The following is a 23,746-nucleotide window of genomic DNA, read 5'->3' on the forward strand; positions in this document are numbered from 1 at the left end:
CTCCTTTTATTTCTGATCAGCCTCATACATGTTATCCCATTTCACACTCAAACCATTCTCTGATTAAATGAAGATGGCATTTAAAGTCAAGGGAGCAACAGAGCAATGTGCCCATGAGCATCAGTTTATCCTGGGTTTGTGGATCTGTCCAAAAGAAAAATTGGAATGGGAAAAAAAATATTTTGGAAGGCTTTCATGGCCGTATGTGTCTGAAAAAGTTCCCATTCACTGAAGCCACTCATTGTCCACAAGGTGTGTGAGCAGTGGAGGACACTCAGGTAGGCATCAGCACTGCTGGTTTGGGGTACTCCGGGTCCCCAAACTGTTACAAAACTTCCCAAAAAAACCTTTGCATTGTTGCTAAGGCAGAGAATTTAAAAATACTGTTACCCCATATCATGGAGGGGTATGGAGTAAGTGTAGTTTTGATTTTAATCTCAACCTGAGTATTACTGCAGCTTTTCATCAGGGAAAAAGATTTAGTAATTGATCAAAACCACTTCTTATCCTCATTGCCAGTAGGAGGTAACGGGCAGGGAAGAAAAAAGGACCTTTGTTGCTCTAATACAGCCCGCATGCTGCTGGCTTGGATACTTGCAGGGAAGCTGAAAATGTCCTTACAAGCCCTGGCCCTGCTCTGCAGTTTGGCTATTGGGACCAGGAGGAGAAAAGGAATGTGGGTGAATGACCATGAAACTTATCATGCAATCAGAACTTGGTGTTCCTACCCATTTCCAAGGGGGGAGAGGGGAGCCAGCCAGGAAACAGAGCGAGACCTAAAAAATACACAAACCAAATTTGATTAACTGAAGAGGAGGAAAAACAGCAAGTTAGTCTCACTTTGAAGGTTTTATGTCAATGCACAAAAACACATTTGTATTTAGGTTTCCAGGCCTAAAGTAGCTGTGGGAAGCAAGAGGGGGCTTTTTTATTAAAAATATTTATTGAAGCTTTATTTTAAAGAAGCCCTAGCGCTCTTCAAAACACAGCTTTAACAGTGTGGTCTCCAGGTGGAGATGAAATCACATCTTATTGGCGTGATGGGGATGGAGGGACAGAAGGCACTGAACATTCACAGAAAACTGCAAGAACACATTTGCAGAGGAAAGGGTCTGTAATGCACATGGATGATTTTTTTGAACACCACAGCACCAAAGCAAGATGAGCCCATGTGCATGATGGAGTGAGGAGCCATAAAGTCAGCCCTGCTCGTACCCAGAGCACTGAGATGCCCTCGGTCACCTCTTGGGTGAGGACTGGAAGGGACACTGAGCAAGTTCACAGATGATACAGAGCTGGGAGGAGCTGTGGACTCCCTCAAAAGCAGGGAGGCCCTGCAGAGAGACCTCAGCAAGTGAGGGCTGGGCAGTCACCAACCATGTGAGGTTCAGCAGGGAAAGTGCCGGATTCTGCACCTGGGATGGAGCAACCCTGGATGTACGGACAGACTGGGGAATGAGGGGCTGCGGAGCAGTGCCAGGGAAAGGGACCCGGGGCTCCTGGGCAGTGGAAAGCTGAGCCTGAGCCAGCAGTGCCCTGGCAGCCAGCAGGGACATCCCTGCCCTGGGGACATCAGGGACAGCACGGCCAGCCGGGCAAGGGAGGGATTGTCCCGCTCTGCTCGGGGCTGGGCCGGCCTCACCTCCAGTGCTGGGGCAGCTCTGGGTGCCACAATGTAAGAAAAACATTAAACCATCAGAGAGTGCCCAGAGGAGGGCACAGGGGTGGTGAAGGGCCTTGAGGGGAAGCGTGTGAGGAGAGGCTGAGGGCACTTGGTCTGCTCAGCCCGGAGGGGACAGAGAGGAGACCTCAGTGCAGATACAGCTGCCTCGTGAGGGGAAGAGGAGGGACAGACACTGATCTCTGCTCTCTGGTGACAGTGACAGGACCCAAGGAATGGCCTGAAGCTGTGCCAGGGGAGGTTCAGGTTGGATATCAGGAAAAGGTTCTTCCCCTAGAGGGTGGCTGGGCACTGAGCAGGCTCCCCAGGGCAGTGCTCACAGCACAGCCTGGCAGAGCTCAGGAGTGCTTGGACAATGCTCTGGGGCACAGGGTGGGACTCCTGGGGATGGTGCTGTGCAGGGCCAGGAGCTGGACTGGGTGATCATTGGGGGTCCCTTCCAACTCAGCTTGTTCTGTGATTCTGTGAATGAGTGTTCATGGAGTGATCCATATAATTTAGACTAGCAAGATGGCAAGGCCACAGCCTACACTTCTTTTGCTTGTCAAGGGGGCACAGCCAAAAAGCACCAGCCCCATGAGTGCCTCCTACCCTTGTGAATGTACAGCACCTCCCATGCTATGAAGTCAGGCATCCTCCACACAACTGAAAACAGCCTTTGTTCCTCTGTGAAGGAGCACATGCTGCCCCTGAGCAATCCACAGCCTTGCTGAAAATTCATATCACCATTTCCATGCTTGCTGCACATGGTCTCCCAAACTGTATCCTGGGCAAAATGCACATTGGGCCAGACCCATGCCCTCTCCATTCTATACCCAGACCATTGTCCCAGCAGCAGGCCTGACCTTTGGATGAGAAAGCAAGGGTCCTGCTTGCACCACACTTTTCAAAGAGCACATTAACCCTGATTGTCTTGGCTAACTCTCTGGAATTTCCTTCCTTGCCCCGGAGACAGAGCATTCTGTGGAAATGAAAATTAATACTTACAGGCGACTAGAGTTTGGGTGTGTTTTCAATTATATATTGAAAAAAAAAAGAAAAAAGAGAGAGAGTGGAAATTCAGTGGCTGTTACAAATAAGCCCATTTTAATTGTAAATTTATTTAGCAGGAGGTGGAATTAATCACCTAAAAGAGAACGGGGGGAGAGCCCCAACGCTGCACACAAAGCAAGGAAAGTGCGAATCACACAGTTGGCATGAGATCCCATTTCATTTTTGTTAAGTGCAGGGGTTTTAAGTCCCTGAATATCTCACTGTTCTTTCCCTCCTGTTCTCCAGAGGGAGAACAAATGCAAATGGTGTCGTGTTAGAAGGGGCTAAAAGGGCACCCTGTAATAATCCAGTGCACAAAACCCCATGGATTCATCAAGGAGGGAAGGTGTAACAGCCTTCAGGAAGCCTGCAATAGCCTCTGTGTACACATAACACCTCCAAAGGAATTTTCTGCAGCTATTCAAGAACAGACCCAGGTCTATTCACCCCAGTTTCACCCCATAGCTTGCACATGCCTAGGCAGCACTCAGAGAAGCACAACAGAGGGCTGTACACACTGAAATAACCCCAGCCAGATGAAAAATGGGCTCTGTTCTTTCTCCCTTGTGCTGGTGTTGGGTTTGACAGTCTTTCCACAGCCTGTACCCCACAGCACAGCACGAGCACGAACAAGCCCCCAGCAGCAACCAGTCACTTTATAACTCTTCCCCACACCACACCTACATCTTTTCCACACCAAGCAAGGACAGGGGAGGCCAGGCAAGAACCTGTCGCCCACAATCCTCCAGCAAGTTCATAGTCATGCCAAGTCCCTGCTACAGCAGACTGCAGGCAGGATGAAGATCCCATTTGTGGAGTGGAGCCTGAGGTGCAGGTCAGCTCCAGCATGTTTCCCATACACATTTTCTTTGAAGGCTGTGAATTAATTTTGCATGGGCAATCTCGCTGTCATTTCAGATTCCTGCTCCACTAACGTTCCAGCTTTAGCTGTACAAATAGGGGAAATGCATTCCATGTTTCCAGCCAGTACTTGTACATCAGTGAGCATTGAAACCTTCTACTGTCAATGAGTTTGTTCAGCTCCTCCTGGGACCTGTTGATCCTGCCTCCACAACTGCCTGTGGCTGCACCTCCCTTGGCAGGCTGGCAGTGCTTTCCCTAATGCACCCCTAATGCACCAGTGGCCTTCTTGTCCCCCATGGCACTGCTTGGAGAGCTTCTTTTCCACCAGGACACTCAGTTCCTTCTCTGCAGAGCTGATTCCCAGCAGGTGAGTCACCAGCCTGTAGTGAGCTGGGGTTATTCTTCCCCAGCTGTAGAACCCTCTGTTTGCCTGTGTTGAACTTCAAACAGTTCAGCTTATCCATTACCAAGAAGCTTTTTAAATTTTGAATTGCACTCTACAACCAGAACCTTCTTTCCAGGTGTTGCTTATAATATTTCCATTTCCTGTAATGACTCAGTCCTGAGAGCCAAGTTTCTGACCAAAAGAAGAGGGATCATTAGGCCACTTAGTCACCTCCAGTGAGCAATCTGCATATGACACTTAACTACTCTGTTGGGGTTTTTTTAATTATTAGTATTGCAAACTGGCTCTGTGTAATGCACTAAGAAGAATGTGTTGCCCAAGTTTCTGTAGGAACCCAATTTTGAAGCTGCTACATGTGAGAATAAATATCAGCTATGGCTGTGAGAAAAACCATGGGTCTCAACCAAGTGACCACAGCTTGCACATAGAGTATGAGCTATCAGTCAGTTTGACTCTTGGAAAACATACACCTCTCTCAGTTACAGGGTTTATCCTACAGGGGGAAAATAAAGCTCTTTTCAGTGTACAAGTAGGACTGAGAATCATTAATCCATCAGTTTGGGCAAAACTTCAAGCCAAAAACATTTTGTTTGTGTATGTTGAAGCAGTAATTTTGTACAGCTTTCCTTAGTTGTGAGTAAGATATCAATCCCCCAAAATGGCACGGAAAGCCTCACACAAAAGCACTCATTTAGTTATTGAAACTGCAAAACTGAAGCTGCTTTCTAGGAAACACTCTGTGAACCATGAAGAATTTCTCAACAGGAAAAGAGCTGAGCAGAGGGTTTGTGACACTGAAGAAAAGCTCCTACTGCCCCGGTTTTGCTGCACAGTCTGTTAGCTCACAGCCCTTCCAGAACTAGTTCTTCTGACACCCTCCACACCAGGGAAATGTCACATTCCCCACTGCACAAGAGACAGGCCTTGGATACCCAAAGGGTAGCCAAGCAAAACAAGGTCACCAACACATGATCCTTGGCAGCACCTTCACTGTTTGGTGTGAATACCTCACCACAGGAGATCAGGCAGGAGCCTGCAAGGGAGATGGGTGGCAAAGAAAGATAAAAATAAGGGAAAAGCAACAATTACAGTTACACTGTGCAGCTGCCAGAAAGGCTGAGGGACAGAGGGTGAATTATGCCACAGAATTAGAGGCTGTAGCATTGCAGAATGGTAACAAGTCCCTGTACCATGAAGGCACAGGCTGCATTTGAAGATTCGACTTGGTGCTCTCCCTAGGATTCCAGCAGCCTGATACTTTCACATCCCACTTTCTGATGGAATAAAGCCAGTTTTCAGGCATCCATCTACAGTTGTCTTGAAGGACAGTGTGTCCAGGGAAGTGGGGAGATCACAGCCCCTGGAACCGCTCAGAAAACAGGTAGATGTGGTGCTTAGGGGCATGGTTTCATGGTGGACCTTGCAGTGGTAGGTTAATTAAGTAATTGGACTCAGTGATCTTAGAGGCCTTTTCCAACCTTAATGACTCCATATGTACATGCATGATATGTACAGATTATAGAGCTGGTTGGTTGATAACTCCCATATTGATAGATACATCCAGATTGATGGATGTGATCTGTGAAATTCAAATTTTCAAATTATTTGGCTTAAACATGAGATCTGGGGAGTAAAAGGAAAAAAAACCTTATGATTTTTAAGGGATAGACAAGAAATTTCTGAAAGTGGGGTCTGGCCACATTTTCAAAAGATGGGGGGGGTGCTTCCTGTCTCCATTTAAAATCTCTTATTACTGTACCAAATGCTTACTGTTTGCCTGTGAAGGCAGTGGCCAATCCTGCAGGCTGTTTGAAAGCAGAGGACAACCAGTTCCTAAAAATTATAAGGAATTACAGAGCTTAGGAGCATTTGCAGGATTTTCCTCCTGGTGCCTACATTTGCTATAGGCTATTTATTTCAGGGTGAGCTCAATGCTTCTGTGCAGTGACTGGCCCTGTGCTGGCTGACACACCCATGAGCCTGCCAAGCACCAGAGATGTTCACGACACTTTCCTGCCCACACCCCTTCATCCTTCACCCTCTCCATGCAGCACCAGTTCAAGGCCAGCAAATGAGCTCAGTTTCAAAGAACTGGTGGTGATGCAACAGTGATTGCATTTGATCAGTCAAACCAGGTAAAAATTATTCCTGTGTAGTTTCTTCAGAGCAGCAGCCTGGAATCATGGAGTCAGAAATGGTTTGGGTTGGAAGGTTCCAAACCTCCCACCGTCCACTATCCTGGGTTGCTCCAAGCTCCATCCAACCTGACCTTGGACACTGTCAAGGATGGGGCATCAACAACTTCCCTGGGCAACCTGGGCACCTGACCACCCTCACAGGGAAGAATTTCTTCCATAAAACACCAGACTCCGTTTCACCAGGGAGGAAAAGGTTTTAAACCAAAGTATTTATTTAGAGAATATCAGTGGCACTAATTTATGTGCTGTTCAATAGGGATATGTGGGTGCATTTGTTACCAAACCCCAGTAATCAGATGTTAAAGATCACTCAGAGCCCACTGGGGCTTTGCACAATGTTCTGAGCACTGCAAGCCAAAAGTGATGCTGGTAACACCTTCCTCTGTTGTGCAATTGCACTGAAGAAATACCAGCTCTTTCCAATTTTTAAGAAAAGAATAGGAAAAGAATAGGATAAAAGGGATAATATAGATCACCTGCTATATCTGGGGGAAATGCACAGTAAAAGAAGCATGATAAATCCTTAGATCAAAAAGGAACTTTTCAGCTGTAAGGAATTTTTTGATGCTGTTTAAGCCTAAAGAAAAGCTATAGCCAGACACACAAATATGATTATGTTGAGAAATGCTGCAGGTGGTTATTGCTAAAACAATGATCACATCAGGAATAGAAATTTAAGAGGAGAGTGAAAGGATTGGTACTAAGGAGTCCCAAAGACAAAAGCAACCCATGACCCCACCACTTGCAACACAGATATCAATACGTGGGAACCAAATCCCTTTGGCACATCAGCATTGTGCAGCCAGAAACTTGTGAAACTCGTTCCACTGGTCCCCAAATGCAGCAGAGGAGATGCAGCCAGAGCATGGAACACAGAGAAACGACACCAGGGAAAAGTGGGGTTATGGACAGGGCACCAGCAAATTAAGCCAGGAAGAAATTAAATTGAGAGGAAGCAGGAATGGGCAGTTATAGATGACATCGCAGCTCCTGCTGTGAACTCTCTGCCCCAAGAGGGCTCTCAGCCTTCAGCAATTGTCTTTCTGCAGGTATCCCTGCTCCACTTTAAGAGTGCACACCCTGTGCAGAACCACAGGAAGGGCTCAGAATCCAGCAGGATGGTCCATTAAAAAATAATGTAATCCAAATTGACTAGGGTTGTGCCAAGTTCTGACAAACCCCTAATGACAAAGGAAAGGAAGATTTCTCCATCTATACATTGCAAAAACATTCCCAGTGATTGCCACTGCTCCTTCATCAACAGCCCCTTTTCCCTTGCATCTCCCCATGCAGCAGATCGTGCTCTCCTTCCTCCACAGACCAACATCACCACACACAATCATACAATCACACAGTGCCAATGCCAAAAAAAAAAAAAAAGAGTATTCAAGCCCAAGTAGCAACAGATGTCTCATTTACAAATTACCACCATTTCACAAGACAGCAGGGGAAAATGACCAATTTGGAGACTCACTGTAGTATTTCATTCCCCTCTCTGTTGAATCACCAGCATAAATCTCACAGTGTGATTTTGATGAAGGAGAGGGGACAAAAGATCCTCTTTTTACCCTATCCACTAGTTTAAGGATGCAAGACCATCCTCAATGCTTTATGACAAAGTCCACTGGGTTTTTTAGACAGCTTTTATAATTTGCATGGCTAATAAAATGAAAGAAAAAAATCACCTTCTCAGTCCTGCAACAACAGATTTATGTTATGGCATCTGGATCCTTGGGGTAACCTAGCACATTATGCCACCACTTGGCCAAATCTGGAGGAGTTTTTGCCTGCTCAGCAGAACTGGTTTACATCAGAGCTTGTTCTTCAAAGCCCCTCATGCTGCCTGTACTGTCCTTCTGATCACAGGGCTTTTGTGTGACTGTCACAGTGTCATAAACATCATGTGAAGGGGGGTGACTCAAAAAAACAGAGTCTTCCCAGAAGCTGCAACTCTCCAAAAGCAGTCCTGACAATACTCCAATTATCTAAATTCTGCCAGCTAGCTGGTTATGCCCAGGAAAGCACCTGATCTTCCAGTTTAAGTGTCTTTTCATCACCCCAGTGGCAAATGAACTCCAGCTCTATAAACAGCACTGGCCTCACAGCAGAAACCCTGTGTCAGCCAGCCCATCACAGCACATGCAAAGCCCTTTCCATAAGAAGAGGACCAGAGAAGTGCTCAAAGGGCACATGTGGACAGTCAGCAGTAGATAAGGACTGCGTTTGCTCAGACATACACAAATTCATGGTTGACTAAGCACAAAAAAATATGGATCATCCTTACCTGGGCAAGTCTATAAATAATTCCAGTGGATGGAGCACACTGCTGACAATTTACCTGTGGAGCTGAGAGCTGCAGTATATTTCAGACAATGCTATTGTCCTCAGATTTTAAGGGGTTGAGTCTTCAACATCAGCAACTGCACTGCCCCTGTAGCATTTTAATAGTTCAATAGCAGTGAGGCAGCTGGCTCTCCATGTACCTGTGTCCTCTTCCCTCCCAGGTGAACAATACCAACATTACATCTGACATGTCTGCAGCTTGACAGAATTATTGTGCAAGAGAGGTTTCTCAAGTGCCTCTGGCTTTTTGCACGGAGCCACACAAGGACATGCCCTGTGGCTGTGCCAGGGAGCTGAGGACACACAGCAGCCCATACACAGCCACTGGGCCATCACAGGCATCAGAGGCACTAAATTAATAAAAAAAAACCACCTTCAGTAGTCTTCCTGGACAAGATATCTAGGTAAGAGCAAAAGCTGTCTGAGATATGGACAGATATTAGCCCTGCATGAGAGAACCCACACAGGAACCTCAGCATCCCATCCTGTCACTGCAGGCAGAGCCCAGACATGCTATCCACTTCACCCAGGGAAAGCTGAACATCAGATTAGGAACACAACTTGTGTCAAAACCTTGCTCTGTCCTCAGGCACGTTGGTGCATCTTCCACAGCTATCAGGGAGTTACACTGCTCATATGGAAAATATCTTCATAAAAGCAACAATCCCAAGGGCCCACCATGAGTATGGGCTCATCAGAAGATTCCAGACCATTCTTTTAATTAGAAATTGGGGGGGGGGAAAAATCAATCCTTTGATCAATCAATCAATATTTGATCTGCAGTGAGAAGGGGAACAGGGCCTGAATGCCCTCATTCAGCTGCAATTAACCGGGGCCCCTCCTTAGCTTCAGTACACCAAGAGGGAAATTATTTGAAAGCCTCAGCCGCCGGGGATAACTGGGTGGGTTTGGGATGGAGGGAGCAAATCTTCCCGCTACGACAGCTTAATAGTACCACCTGGTGGAGAAAGCCAAATTTGCTCTGCCGCTCCAGAGCCAGGAAACATAGGGAAAGAAGATAAAGATGTAACAGGCGTATTCCGGCTTATTTTCCTACAGAAACTGAATTTTCCCCCTTTTTTCAAGAGGAGCTCAATGAGGGTGAAAAACACATCGGGACCAAGCAGTTTAGTTCAGGTCTCCCACTACAAACCCATTCCCACGTGGCCAGCAAAGAGGCCTTGGTGTGGGGCATGCAGCAGCCTCCTCTTGAACAGCTTATTTTATTTTATCACAAAAAAAGAAAAATAAGCAGCAGCCTCCAAGGACTTGTCAGGAGGCAACCAGGCAGCTGACATCAACCTACACAGAACAAACAAGTGTCTCTCAGTGATAGACATCTCCAAGCAGAGAGATTTCACAGCTGAATGTTAAAAAAAAAAAAATCAAGGCCTCTGAAATTTGAATTAACAAAGGAATTACTTGGAGAATGGCCTGGATGAAATAGGAAATATGAAAAGCTACAGAACTAGAGGACTAAATAAATTCCTATGTCTGCATATATCTAATTTTAAAAGTGTTTAATTAGAGATCTTTCCAGAATCTGAAGACAAAACGTTCATTTTTGACAATGCAAGGGTTTCATTACACTTAAGTAGCCTCATTATGCAGTTCCATCCTGGTGTTGAATCAATTAAGCATGGCAGCAATAAAGCAAAGTGGAACTAAAACTAATGTTCTAGTGGGAGCTAAATCACCAGGATTATTCAGAGTGAAATGTTGCTTAAAGAGACCCAGGCAAAGTTTATTTACACTGGCAATTGTCCCTGTGCTGTGCCACGCAACCTGGAGAGCCTGACCTACTGCTGCACCCCTCCAAGCAGCAGCAAATTAAATCCCTAAATCATGGGAGGTGTCTGCACTCTCATAGCTAATTTAGGGCTCTGAGTAAACTTATTTTTTAATCTATTATACAGATAACTCATATAAATATGTTTTAATTTCATATATCTGAAACGAAATTCTATCTAAATTAAAGTTCTAAGAGAAAGACTCATTCAAAATGAGCAATATCTTAACAGAGAAATGGTAAAAAACTTCTACTGTTTATAAAGCTGTGCAATGCAAAATCGTGAGCAAGAGTTTTGGCTACTGCAAATCAGACACTGTTGACTTCTGTTCAACTACAACAACTTACAGACTCTTCCACAATTTGCCATAGCCACTAATTAGTTTACTAAAGACTCCCTGCCAGTTGTGAACCCCTGAGATGATGGAAGTTGGAGTGTTGGAGTTTTTTACCATGCAATTAATTTTTCCATTTGCTGTTTTCTCCCCTCCTTGCTCTTGGCTCAGCTCACACTGCTCTGTCTCTGGATCAAGCTGAGCTCAGCTCAAGCATGGTGCTGCAGTTACGTTGTGCTCAGCCCAGGGATTTCTCACCAGATGTTAATGTTGTTTATTAAGAGAAGTGATTGTGAACAGAATTGCTCTGAATTTCAGCCAAAATAGGCTTTCAATTGCTCAGGCCCTTCAGATCTGCAGGAAAACCGAGGTTTGGGGTTGAAAATTTCAAAGTTTGAAACAGAAAACTGCTTCTATTTGGAAATGCTGGTGGGTGGCAAGTTTGGGTCGTGAGCCACCTGGTCTCAAAAAAGGGAAAATCAGATTTTACCCCTGAGCCTTTGGCCCCAGGTATCTTGTCACTGACAGGGAAAAAAGGTAGGAAGCAACCCAACCAGATCCTCAAGCTGCTGCTGTGACATCCTGCTGAAATCAAAATACTCTGGTTTCCCACCACTGCTGGCCCAAGGGAAGTGGCTTTTGCATGGAGACATTTATTTTGTGAAAGCTTCAAGTCAAAAGCTTAGTGCTCCCCCTCGAAAGACAATTTCATGAAAATATTTCCTTAGATTAAGTAATTTTAATAGCATCCCTCTAGATACCATTTACATACCATTTGCCTGGAAACAGACCAGCTTCCAGTAGGAAAGCAGGCAGTCCTGACCCAGCATCTCCCAGCCATCCTGTGAAGACAGAAATGAAATTAATCCCTGGTTGACTTCCCAAAAGTTGCACAATCAGATAGAAAGTCACACCAGCTCCTGAGCCAGAAAACTATCAAACTGTGGAGCAGAAAACTACACCACTGCTTCCCCTTTACAGGCCAGCAGGAGCTTGGCCATTGAGCAAGGACTCAAGGTGTCGGGATGGGGTGAAGGGTTAATGTGGAGGATGGAGGCTCTGGCTCTGCAGACCCTGCCAGGGTGGGCTGTGAGGAGCCAAAGAATTGGGTAAGAAAACAGCCTGGCTTCTCTCACAGTCACAGCAGTGATACAACCCTGCAGTGTTTCCATTGTAAGGAATTGGCATTTTCTGATGGAAAAAAAAAAAAAAAGAGTGCTCAGCCTGGAAGCAGTTCTGTAGCAAGCACTGCCAGCACCCACTGCAGTCAGGGTGTTTGAGGAGCCTCTTGCTTTCTCAGGTATCCAAAATGACATTTCAGAGCCCAGTTTGGGGTCCCCTGTTCTCACCCATCTTGGCAGCTCTTCAGCTTTCCATGAGATGGGTCAACAACAAATTTTGTGGCCACTGTTCTTTGTGCTGGGGTTGCTCCACATGAGGCATCCACAGTCTTGCTTCCTTCCTGGATTTGGGCAGATATAAGATTTGCAGATCCTGTCTCAGGAGGGGTTTTTGTTCTTCCATGTCCTTTCTGTTGTTTTCAGGCTCCAGGAAAGTAAATATTGTTTCCCAACCCCTCTCATGATTCATGGGGACATTCACAGCCTGAGGTATCTGAGAAGAGGTTGGAAAGGCAGAAGCTGCCCACTCTTGTCCATGCAAGGAGTACTGGAAAAATTATGTCTTTGGCCCTGCCAGCAGTGTTTCTTCTGGACTTTCAGGGGTGCAAAGCATCCTGGTGATGCCTTCTCCTAGAGGACATCCTACACTGATGGGTGGAATCTGCCAGGGCTGAGGGCCCAGCATGAGCAGCAAACTGGGCAGTGAGCAGAGGAGCTGCTCCAGCTGGCAGATTTTCCTTGTGCTTCTCCCACTCAGCTCCACACATCTCCAAAAGACTTTGAGAAAGTTCAGGCCTGTCCACAAGCCCCTTTGAGCTTCCCCAGCAGAAAGCCCCACAGCTCCTGTCCCACAGCTCGGGCTGAAGCTCATCCCAAATGCCTGTCTTCTGGGGAAGACTGTCAAGAAAACAATCACTCTCTAGATCTGGCGTCCTGTGCCCTTCTTGAACCAGCAGGGAAGTCCCAGTTCCTTTCTCTTTCTCACAGGCATCTCTGCAACCTCTTCCACTGCCTCCCAGCCCCATTCCTCACTCTCCAGCCTGATCTTCCCCCCTGCCATGGGCTCCAGGGAAGATTTGCACAGAATCATTTCGTTTGGAAAAGATCTTTAAGATCATTGAGTCCATCTGTTAACCTTGCACTGCCAAGTACTGAACTATGTCCCTAAAGTGCCAAGTCCACCTATTTTTTGAGCACTTCCAGGGACAGTGTCACCATTACTTCCCTGGGCAGCCTTTTCCAAGGCTCTACCAGCCTTTCAGTGAAGAAATGTTTCCTAAAATCCCATCTAAACCTTCCCTGACACAACTTGAGGACTCTTCCTCTTCTCCTGTCACTTGTTACCCTGGAAGAAGAGCATTTTTCAGCTACTGGAACACAACCATAGGCTAATGAATAGTCAGTAAAGAGCTTTGCTAAAGACTCAGCCCTGTCAATTCTGGCAAATCTGCTGGGCCCAGGGCATGTTGCAGTATTAAGATCAAAGCAACCAAAACCTGGTACAAGTGATTTGGAGACTCCCTGGAGCCCTAAGGATCACCTGTGTGCTTTGCTAGGGAAAAACAGGAGACAAGTCATTTCACACAAGAAGGGTTTTGACCTTCACTGCTGAGTTTCAGAATGGGACTCATCAGGGTTTGGAGTTACAAAAATCAGAAGGACATAGGAGTATCCAGCAACTGGCACCATTTCACTGCAGGCAGCTGAGCAGGGTCTTCTCTCAGTCACACATGCTGCAGACAAGCCTGAAACATCTTCCCTGGCTCACCACATGGCAAAGCTTTATCTCAGCTCAAAAGCTCTCCATTATCTGCATTGCTCCCCCCACACTCACCTTCATTACTCTCACAGATCAGAATTCTTACCTTACAAACCAGGAGGCCCCAATCAACGTCCCTTGGCTCTAATTAACCTGGGTTTGGGCATGCTGCCCTGGGCCCACCTCCTTCCACACTGATAAACACCTGGCTCAGGTGAAGCTGAGGTGTAAGAGCCTTCCCACAGGTTGTATCAGTCTGTGAGGACATCCAGCTGTAACACCCAAATGAAGGCTTGCTTCTGGAAATCCTGGTCCCAACAAATGTTATCCACTTCCTCTCAGTGTGCTCCATGAAGCCAGCCACAGAGAGTGGGTGCCCAGGACTCTGCAGGAGGAAGGTGCCCACTTGAATTTGAGCCATAGCATGCCCTGGGGACCTGTCTTTGCCAGCCAGGGCCACCAGCAGAGGTAGAGGCAGACCTGGACAGTGTTACACACAAGGCAGAACTTCCCCCTGTGCAGCACAGTCCTGGAATAGCTGAATATCCAGTGGAAAAAAACTCTGAGCCCCAAGCAAGTACTGACTTAAACACAAAGAAGAGACAGATCCTAAGACAGCATGAGATTGGATGGCTCTGTAAGGTCCAAATTCCGCTTCCAGAGCTGTAGATGAGACTCTGAGCCATATATGCCCTCTGCTTTATTACAGAGAAATCTGGGAATATTAATACCAAAAAATGAATTAGCAAAATCCAGTTTTTCCTTCCTACCAGCAGCTGCCTATCCCATTGCTCATGCCCTGAGTGGCTCCCTCTGGAGCATGGAAGCCCACAGGGACACAACTGCCCGTGCTCATACCACGGTCCTCCAGGAGGGAGGGACACGTCCAAGCAGCCCTGGGCTCAGTGCTGAGCCCCAGCCAGCTCCCAGGCTCTCTGCTGGCCAGGGACTGACAATTTAACAGCACAATTGAGTGCAATGCCTGAGGACATTCCTTGGCTCTGCTCAACTCGCTGGTGTAGCTGCAGTTCCTCAGACCACTCCCTTCCTGCCTTTCATAGCCAAGGCCTCTTTGATGTATTTCCAGGGTAGGTTACAAAACTGCTGCACAGAGAGACCCTCACATGATCCCTGCTCAGGGAGGACTCCCCATGCCCACCTCTTGCATGGGTACTCATTGTTACTGAAATAATATATTTGCTCTTATCTCTTCTGCAAAAAGAGCAGCAGGGAACTCACCTAGAAATGGCCAGATTAGTTCTGAATAACTTCTAGCTGCAATTGTATAGGAGGGGATGGGTCTTTCCCCATGCACTTATTGCCCTGGCTGCTCATTTCCACCTGCAGCTGGATAACCTGCACAACCATCCATGCACCAAGAACTGTGTCAGGGGTGCAGATAAAATGTCTTTTCTGGAAGTGAAGGGGCTGAGTGTGTCTTGGAACAACTGTACAAAATACTGCTGACCCAACTGATGAACAGCAGGAGATGGAGGAGCCAGAATAGGTGGCAAGGGCATAGCAGGCCAATATTGCAGACTGAAAGACAGCATTGCATGACATCACAAACCCAGCTGGTGACTGCTATGGCATTTGCAAGTTCACCTTCTTAAGCTGGCATCAAATTATCTGTACAAGCTGCAGTCGTGCAGCAAAGTGCCATGCAGACACACTCTGCATGGAGAACATCTTGGTGAAAACAAAAAAAAAAAAAAAGAAGAAAAAAAAAGGAAAAAATCATTCTAAGGGGATGGTTATATTTGACCTAAGAGCACTGTGGGAACAAACATCAGCAGTACCACATATAGGTGTCAGTGCAAATTTTCTTCCTAAACAAGCAGTATTTTGCTATTTAAAAAACCCGTCTTGTTCTCAAGAACATTCCATCCCCAAATTCCACACACAAAGCTTGGATCGGATGTCTACTATTCATATATTTTTCCCTCTTGGTTTCAATATTAGCTGAGGAGCATTATCGGCAGGAGTTAGAGCCGGAAATAGGAAATGAGATGGAAATTGTTAACAAGAGGGGAAAATAGCTCAAGAAGGTTGATCCTTCTAAGAACAGCTACCTTTTACAGCCCAGGATTATGCAACACAGACCAGGATCAATTCAGCAAAATGAAAATTCAAGACATTTGCAGATTTTGATCATGCTGCTCAGCTACCCTGTTATTTGCTGGTTTATTGTGCCTTACAAATACAGAACCAGAAAGCTGACAGTCTAAGCATGAGGGGAATGGCAGGTGGCTACATTTTCTTATCTGTGTGAATAACAATCCAGGATGGAACAGGGAGAGAGGCACCACTGTTCTCCACAGTTATATTTTTTCCTCTTTGTGCTCTGTGCATTGTGTTAACAATCAATAAATACGAAAACATAGAGGGAGAAAACCCAGCCACAGCTAAATTTGAGTTACTGTTGGTGCACATTAAAGGGATGAAGTTGGTACCACAGGGCAGGAGGACACTAAATAACAAATCAGTGCTGCAGGCAATTTTCAGTGCTTCTGTCCAGTGATTTTCCCATTTGTGCTCTGCTGGTGTTAATGTCTAATCTTGTTCCAAATAATTTATCCTTGCTGAAGACCAGCACTGTAGTCTTTGTACTCACGAAAAACCCGTGTTTGAGTGCTGGGAAATAGCAACACCCCACTGGCTGTGAAACAGGTTCTCGAGGGACACTGCAGGTACTTATTGCTGGTGGTTATTTACAACTAGAGTAGAGAAAACCAATTGTTATTCTCTTCTGCTGGAGAAGAGTCTTACCCTGAGGCAGGATGATTTAGGAGTAACTACAAAAGAGCATGAGCAATTGGGTTTGTGTGCCCTGAACAGGTAACCCCTTCTCTAACATAATGAAAACTTCTCATGTGCAGCAACAGCAAAGTAAAACGGGCTTGCTTGAGCTATTATGAATGTGTCCTGTCTTATTTTGCACTCTCACCAGACAGAATGAACATAATTACAGCTGCAGGAGAGTAAATCCTTGCCATATGCCAATGTGATGATTTGCTCTCTGATCCTACCCTAACCTTTAGGATAGAATGCATCAGTAGAAGCTTAAATTCTCATTCCCCAAGAGGCAGATTGAACATATTATCTATATATACAGCCTATATTAATGCCATTTCAACATATGTTGCTGCAATTCTGATGTTTTGCTGGCACTACCATTTCAGATTCAATTAATACCCAAAGAGAATCCCTAAGCAGTTGTGGTTTGGCACTGCCAGGAGAGGTGATGATGTTCCTCACTGTGTATCTCAAGGATAAAAGCCCATCTGGCAAATTGTGCAGTACAAGAATAGCATAAATGTATATATTGGGAATTTAAGATGAGTGCTGATTAACTAAATGTGCAACAACCACAGTTTTTAACTGTGGATTTGATCAAAATGGTGAGCATAATCCTAAGAACAGAGTATTTCGTTATCTTAAGGACAGCTGTGACAGGCTGAGATCCTGTGGCTTTGGTTCCAAGAGAACAAAGCTAATTTTGTCTTTCTTGACTTTGGTATGAGTAATTTTGGGATCCCTGCAATTTGCTTCAATTTGCAGGCTAAGCATAAATTCAGCAAAAATAGTTTGCCTGACTTCAGAATAAAAACATCCTCAGTGATACACGGACTACTGTGTTTTCCATCTCAAAACAAAGCACTCCTCTGCCCAGAGAAAGGCAACATTCTCACTTAAAATTAAATCCTATCCTCTCCTCAGAGTTTTATTCTTTTCTTTTTATTCTTATTTTATGTCACTGTTTATTCTACTGTCTTCTTTGCTTCTGAGCTATGTACAAACACAAATTTGATTTCTCCATTCTTTAATCTTGAGTAAATTACATAGCAAGACTTCACAGGGGTTCCCCATAAGCAACCTGACATCCACTCTGCAAACATGCAAACTGCAGTATGGGTGCTTAGGTATGTGACATCCATGGTTTGGCTCCCACCTCAGGGCACATTTCTTCATATCCTGATGTATCTTCCACCAGGGCAATGAATTTCAAACCAAGGGAGACATTTTCTGAAAAAGGATGAGCCTCATCTTGCCCAGAAAATTGCAGCTTGAAGATTTTGTCCTTCAGCAGCAACTGAGTGGGGGTAGACCCTGACATTCACTTCCAGAGGGACTGAGTGCATTTGCAGCCATTTTTCTGCTCTGGACACCACTGTTGCATGGATGAGATGTGAGATGTTTTCCAAGGGACTACTTGCATTCCCAAGGTTTATAAATGGTATGTACTGTGGGAAATGAAACAAGTACAAGCAAGGGATGGAGAGGACTTCCTCTTGCACTCACAGAAACAAAGCCAGCCCTGGGGATTCCAGCTGGCATGATGAACCATCACATGTGTTATTGTCCAAAAGGCTTTCCAGCCTCTCTAATCTCAGGCTCTCTGAGCCATACAGTGCCCAAAGAGTGTTTCAGCCTCAGCTTTCCATGAATGGGTAGTGCACTGGCTTGAACTGGATTCACTCCTTAATATTGTGTATTTGAAAGGAGTACTGGACTCTGAAATGAGCTGGGTTAGCACCTCAAGGGGATAAAGTATGCACATCTATTTTATTAACTTTCCCAATGTATTAGAATCTCAGCCCTGCACAGGATGGTACCACATGGTCTGGGATTTGCAGGCTGAAGAATTCCTGTATGCTGCTCAGTGCAGCTTTTTCCTGGGGTCTTCGACAGCATCTTTATTTCTCTCCTCTCTTTGTCTACTCAAATCTCTTCTGCCCCAGCTGGTCTAGGCATTCCTCAAGAAGAGACAAAGTAAAACTCTCAGACCACTCATGTTCAATCATTCCCCTAAAAGGGGTGGTCAGAGTGCACCTAGGAGCTTTATTAATTTAGCTTTCCCACACTACGGTTACTTCCCTGCTTCTCCTGTGTAATTAGAACCTCATTTCCTGAGGGATACATGTCTCCCAGAGGGGAAACAATAAGAAACATTTGGTAATCACTATCCTATGCTATAAGTTTATTTTAAGGCTGTAATTGCTGGGAGCTCCAAGGGGTTTGGGGGATATTTATTGTTACAGCAGAGCAAGTCAAAGTCCTGGCACTAGGACAGAAAGCCTTTCATCCCTGGGTCACCAATTCAAATCCAGAACAGGTAAACAGTGGATATAGGCTGCCTTCATCCAATGAGCCTTCAGGGGTGAAGGTGACATTAGTTTGGCTGCCTTCATTTATTGCCTAGCAGACAGATGCCAGGCTCCTGAGCCCACTGCCTCTGGGTGACCCCACCAATGTCCCAGCAGGGCCAGCAGGAAAGGTGTTGGGAAAATTATTTATTTTCATAAAACCAGCTGTATGCATGCACTCCTGGTAGAGGGGCTTGCAGCCAGTACTAATCAACTGGAGTAGAAACACATCCAAGCTCCTCTTCTCTCCTCCTCCATATTCATCCCCTGGCATTCACCAGAATGAACAGTGTTCTGATATTGCCATGCAAATTTACACTGTGAATCCCCCACCTGAGCACCCTTCATGCAGCCAAAGGAAAACAAATCTTATTACTGAGCATAAAATTTTCACAAGCCTCACCAGTTGCAGGTGGATCTGCCCTGAGCATGGGTCTCATGCTAGACCCAAAGGTGTGGTGGATCTGAGACCTGGTGCAGGTTTATACACTGAAACCCCCATTAGCCAACCAGCCTGGCAGTCCTTTAGGGTGTCAGACCCCCATGAGCTGCTGGCTTTGTCCCTTCAAAGGTACAGGCAGCACAAATCTTCCTCGTGCTCCACTCCTGGGCTTTCCACATTCTCCACTGCAGCTTTGCACGTCGAGCCTTGTCTCTTGCAGTATTGCTTCTGAGCTGTCCAAGAGGCTTTCAGGGAAACACAGCACAAGAAAACAGTGATATCTGAGACTGCAGCAGGGCTGGCCCAGCTCCAGCACAGACCTCAGGCAGGGCTGGAGTCTGGGAGCCACTCTCCAGCCTTACTTACGTGAGCTTGAGTCTCAAATACCTCCACCAAATTCAGTACCACAACTGCACATGGAGGTGACACATTCACAACCAGGATCTGGCTCTGCAGTTGCAAACACCTCTACTGCAAAATTTGGCTCAAGGACAAGTGGTTTTGTGGGCTCAGCCACCTGGCAGGCTGAGCACACACACCTGCCTTTTGGGGGCATATGTATGAATTGAAGGCTTCTTCTCAGACCCACTGACAGCTCCTGGTTTGGCCAGGTTCACCTTGGTTTTTTGGGAATGTCTGAGGGCAGAGCTGAGCTTTGAAGCATTTAAACCTAAAAGATCCAAGTTTTATGAACCAGAAAAACATAAGGTGCACTCAGTCTTGACACCTTGTGCACAATTTGCGTATTTCCCAAACAAGCCCTCCCTAAGCCGTCCAAAAAGTCAGCATGAGATTTGCAAATGTGGACAATTTGACAGTTTTATTTTTGATGAGCAGAGCTAAATTACACAACTTTTCTCCCTGTTATTTAATTGGCTTAGACATTTGAAATTAGATCTAATTACTTTTCTCACTCCATTAATGTCCAGTGACAGTTGATTTCTGTTTTGTGAAGAGAGTTGGAGCTTTTGCTGAATTATTCAACTTCCACCTCGCTGTGAAGGATCCTAGGAAGTAACAGCAACAACCTCCTTGGCTAGTTTATGCTAAAATGCCTTTTGCACACAACCTGCTTTTCACCCAGGTCAATTGGCTGCAGTTAAGCCTCCTTGGACCACAGGTTTCTTTACTTTGTGGAGAGTTTTTTCTTACTGGGCTGCTGTGGACAGACTCCCACTGCTTTCACTGCTGGAAAGTGCTTGACTGCTACCCCACACTGCTTGGCTTGGCACTGGCTTTTGCACTCGGGTGTTTGTCCCGGGTTATTCTGGCAGGATCTCTCCTCCCCATATAAATTCTTGTGGGCAAGGAGAACTTCACCATGTTAAGCTCAACTAGCACTAGAGGACATGTAAAGCTTTCCAGCTGCCCTTTCCCCCTACACTTTTATGTGCATCACTTCAGAGCACAGCCTTTACTTGCACTGCTTCTTCTCTAGAGAGAGGATCCTTGCAGAAAGATATTTGAAAAGCTTAAAAAAAACCCTCAGAGTACGAGGAAAATATGGGAGAAGCATTCACAAGCTGGAGAAATACAATCCCTCCATGATACTTTGCCTTAAGATCAGAGCTGGAAACAGAAGCAGTTGTGCACTGAGTCCATTCAGCATCTTCCACAACTTGGCTGACACAAACAGGAGAATCATCACCTGCCAAGGGGGTGACCTGGGGCTCTGGGTGGAACTGGAAGGACAAGAGATGGGAAAACCACAGCACTTCCAAGAACGGCTTTCAGGACAGCATTTCCTGGAGAATGTCCAGAGAATCAAAAAAAGTAATTTTGTAAATGTACAATTAAGACAAAACACAGCAGTGAAGGTCTTTGCTGTCAAGCAGACTATTTTTGGCTCTCCCAGTTTCCTGGAAAATACAGAGAACACTCTTTGACAAGAATAAGCATTTTAGTCACAACGGTTTGATCATGGCTTCATTGACATGATTAAAATTTGTGGATACAATGTCTGTACTCCATTGTCAGATTCACAAAAACCTACCTTTTATGCGTTTTAAACTTTTTTTTCTTATTCAGCACATTTTCCTTCTTTTTTTATCAACTCTAATATATTACTTTTATGCAACTCATATGGAAAAAATATCACCAAAGTTCTGTCTAACACTTCTAAACTTTGACATCCTCCCAGGGTATTCAGAAATATATTTCTTTCTTCTTTTTTTTTTTTTTTCATTTTGTTTCAGCACATTTCAAGGCAGAGACACAATGCACTCCTGACCTTCCTGTCATCATGTGGGGCATTTTTTTGACCTGTCCACAATATGCCTGTTCCAGGCCATATTCCAGCACCTCTCTCAGTACTACACAGCCTTCTCTGTGGAGCTGTTACCTCAAAAGGAAGCAGATGGGAAACAGCCATGGTCAGCACAGGACACTGCTTCTTATCTCTCTGTCTTCCAGAAACACACGGGGCCAGCATCCTCCTCTCAACTTTCTGTGTAAGAATACATAGAAAACAATGAAAATGTAATCCTCCACCAGAATGCCTAGAAAAATCACAGCTTTGCCCATGTCCATGAGCTGAGTGCAGCCATTCCTTAGGCTGATTTCTCCAGAAGGTGCTTGATCTGCAGCCATGGCCCTTTTCAGGCTGTTATCACATCAATGTTGAATCAACTTTGCATCACTGGGATACATTGTCCCTGCAGAAATGGCCATTTCCCAGGATCCATGAAAGCATGGATTGCTTCATCCTGAAAGCAATAGCTTCTTCTGGCTTCTCTGAGAAATGCCAGTGAGGGGAAATTGCCAACAATTCCATGTGCTTGTTGGGCTCTAATGTCTTGGCACAGCCACAGTTCACACCATGACCTCCTCATACAACCCAGGAAGGATTGGGTTTGCAGACTGACAACTGGCCAAGCTGCAGGATGAGACTGAGGGGCAAAAGCCATGCTTCAAGAGATGTCAAGTGGGTTTACCTATAAGAGAACCCAAATCTGCCCAACACCTCCATGGTTTCCTAAATCTGTTTGACATCTCCCATGCTTCAGCCCTGTCTCCTCTCCAGGGCTGGAAGAAGGAAAAAAGTCTGAGTGGTTTCCTGACCTCCCCATTTGCAGTGACAAAACCATCACTGTGCTGATTGTAGCCCATCCCCATGAGTCATGGCCAGAGCAGCCAGGCACAGCCCTCCACTGCAAAAAACAGAGCCTGGTAAATCATCCAGAAAAAATAACTCCTCATTTGTTTCTCCCCAGCCTGCACCTCCTTTAGCTGCTGTTCATAGCCACGGCAGAACAAGCTGGAGGAAATACCAGACCTTAACCCCCCCCACCAGTGCAGCAGGCAGGGATGGGGAGGGTGTGTCACTGTGTTCCTAAAATTGGTTGTCCTGATCCTACTGCTCCTGAAGATTCCTGAACTATGTATGCCAGCAGAAGATACACCAGGAAGTGCAGAAGATGCTTGTTTACCCTCTCTTAGTCCCAGAGTTTTTATATTTTGTAGGAGATATCACAGAAGTTGTTGCAAAGACCACCACAGAGCACAGAGGTGCTTGCTCAGGGCTGGGCCTTGGTGCACAGCCTGATTTGTGTGTGCACCCTGAGGAACAGGATCCCAAAGGGATCAGAATTCCCCATCATTTTGGGTCTTTGCCTGAAGTAAGGACATGCTCTGGCAGAAACACTGAATTTGATATGGGTATCTGCCTTGCTGGTGATAGGTTACAGCAGTTGGGTGTTAGATTCTGGTTTGGCTTTGAAAGCCTGTAAAATAAACACCTGCACTTCATTTCAGCCTAGCAACTGCACCACTGGCAGGATCCCCACCAGTGAGCACCAGGACACAGACTGGGAGGAGGATCTCCTCTGCTGCTGACACTTGCAATCCTAAGCAAAACCAGCTTGAAAATCCTTCTATAAATCAACCCCACTCCATCTTCAGTCAACACCTGTTTTCTTCCCTCCTGCTTAGGAGGGAGTTCATTACCCCAATTGCTAACAACCTTCCCAATTCCTAACCTGGATTCACTCACAGCCACTTCATGCCACATTTGTTCTTGTGCCAACATTGTCCCTAGGCTGAAATAACTCTTTTCTCTCCCTGGTATATTTATAGAGAGTCGTCACATCCTCTCTTGAGCTTTTGTTTTGCTAAACTAAACAAGCCAAATCCAGACATCCCATCCCATGTGGCAGGTTCTCCATAGCCCTGTTTCTATTTGTTTTGTCCAGCCTCAGGCTGCCTTCCCAATTCTGGGAAGTCTGACCTGCCCTGGATGTCCAGCTCATTGCAGGTCCTACACATAGTGCAAGGTGAGGAAGAAACAGAAAAATGATGCAGCAGCCAGGTTTTGACTTAAATACACATTAGTAGTTCCTAAGTGCCACCTCCACACACAACCCATGCAGCACCTATGATGGGACAGAGCCATTATGGAGAGCACAACTGAAAGCCAATATGTGAAGCAATAAACACAAGGGAGGATGCACAGGGAATGCCAGCTGAGCAGTTTGTACTGTAGAGATTTCTTCACCAGTCAAGTGGATTTCTTCATGCATGTCCTGGGTTTTGTTCCTGTCATGACCCCATCCTTTTTAATAACAACCAAAGCAAAATGTGGAGCAGCAGCACAACGGCTTGCATTAAATAAGGGACAGCTCACAAATAAAT

General features: G+C 45.7%; 1 long non-coding RNA gene across 1 annotated transcript; it reads right to left on the reverse strand.

Annotated features, from left to right (window-relative positions):
- Nucleotides 1-2,746: 2,746 nt before the first annotated feature.
- LOC135300122 (uncharacterized) lies at nucleotides 2,747-13,711 on the reverse strand. The gene is made up of 4 exons (XR_010362004.1): nucleotides 13,635-13,711; nucleotides 11,421-11,490; nucleotides 8,466-8,534; nucleotides 2,747-4,154 (listed from the first exon to the last, which is right to left on the reverse strand). It is a non-coding gene; the product is annotated as an uncharacterized LOC135300122 (long non-coding RNA).
- Between the last annotated feature and the right edge of the window lie 10,035 nt (nucleotides 13,712-23,746).

Source organism: Passer domesticus, chromosome 4 (assembly GCF_036417665.1).
Source record: "Passer domesticus isolate bPasDom1 chromosome 4, bPasDom1.hap1, whole genome shotgun sequence".
Classification (NCBI taxonomy): Eukaryota; Metazoa; Chordata; class Aves; order Passeriformes; family Passeridae; genus Passer; species Passer domesticus.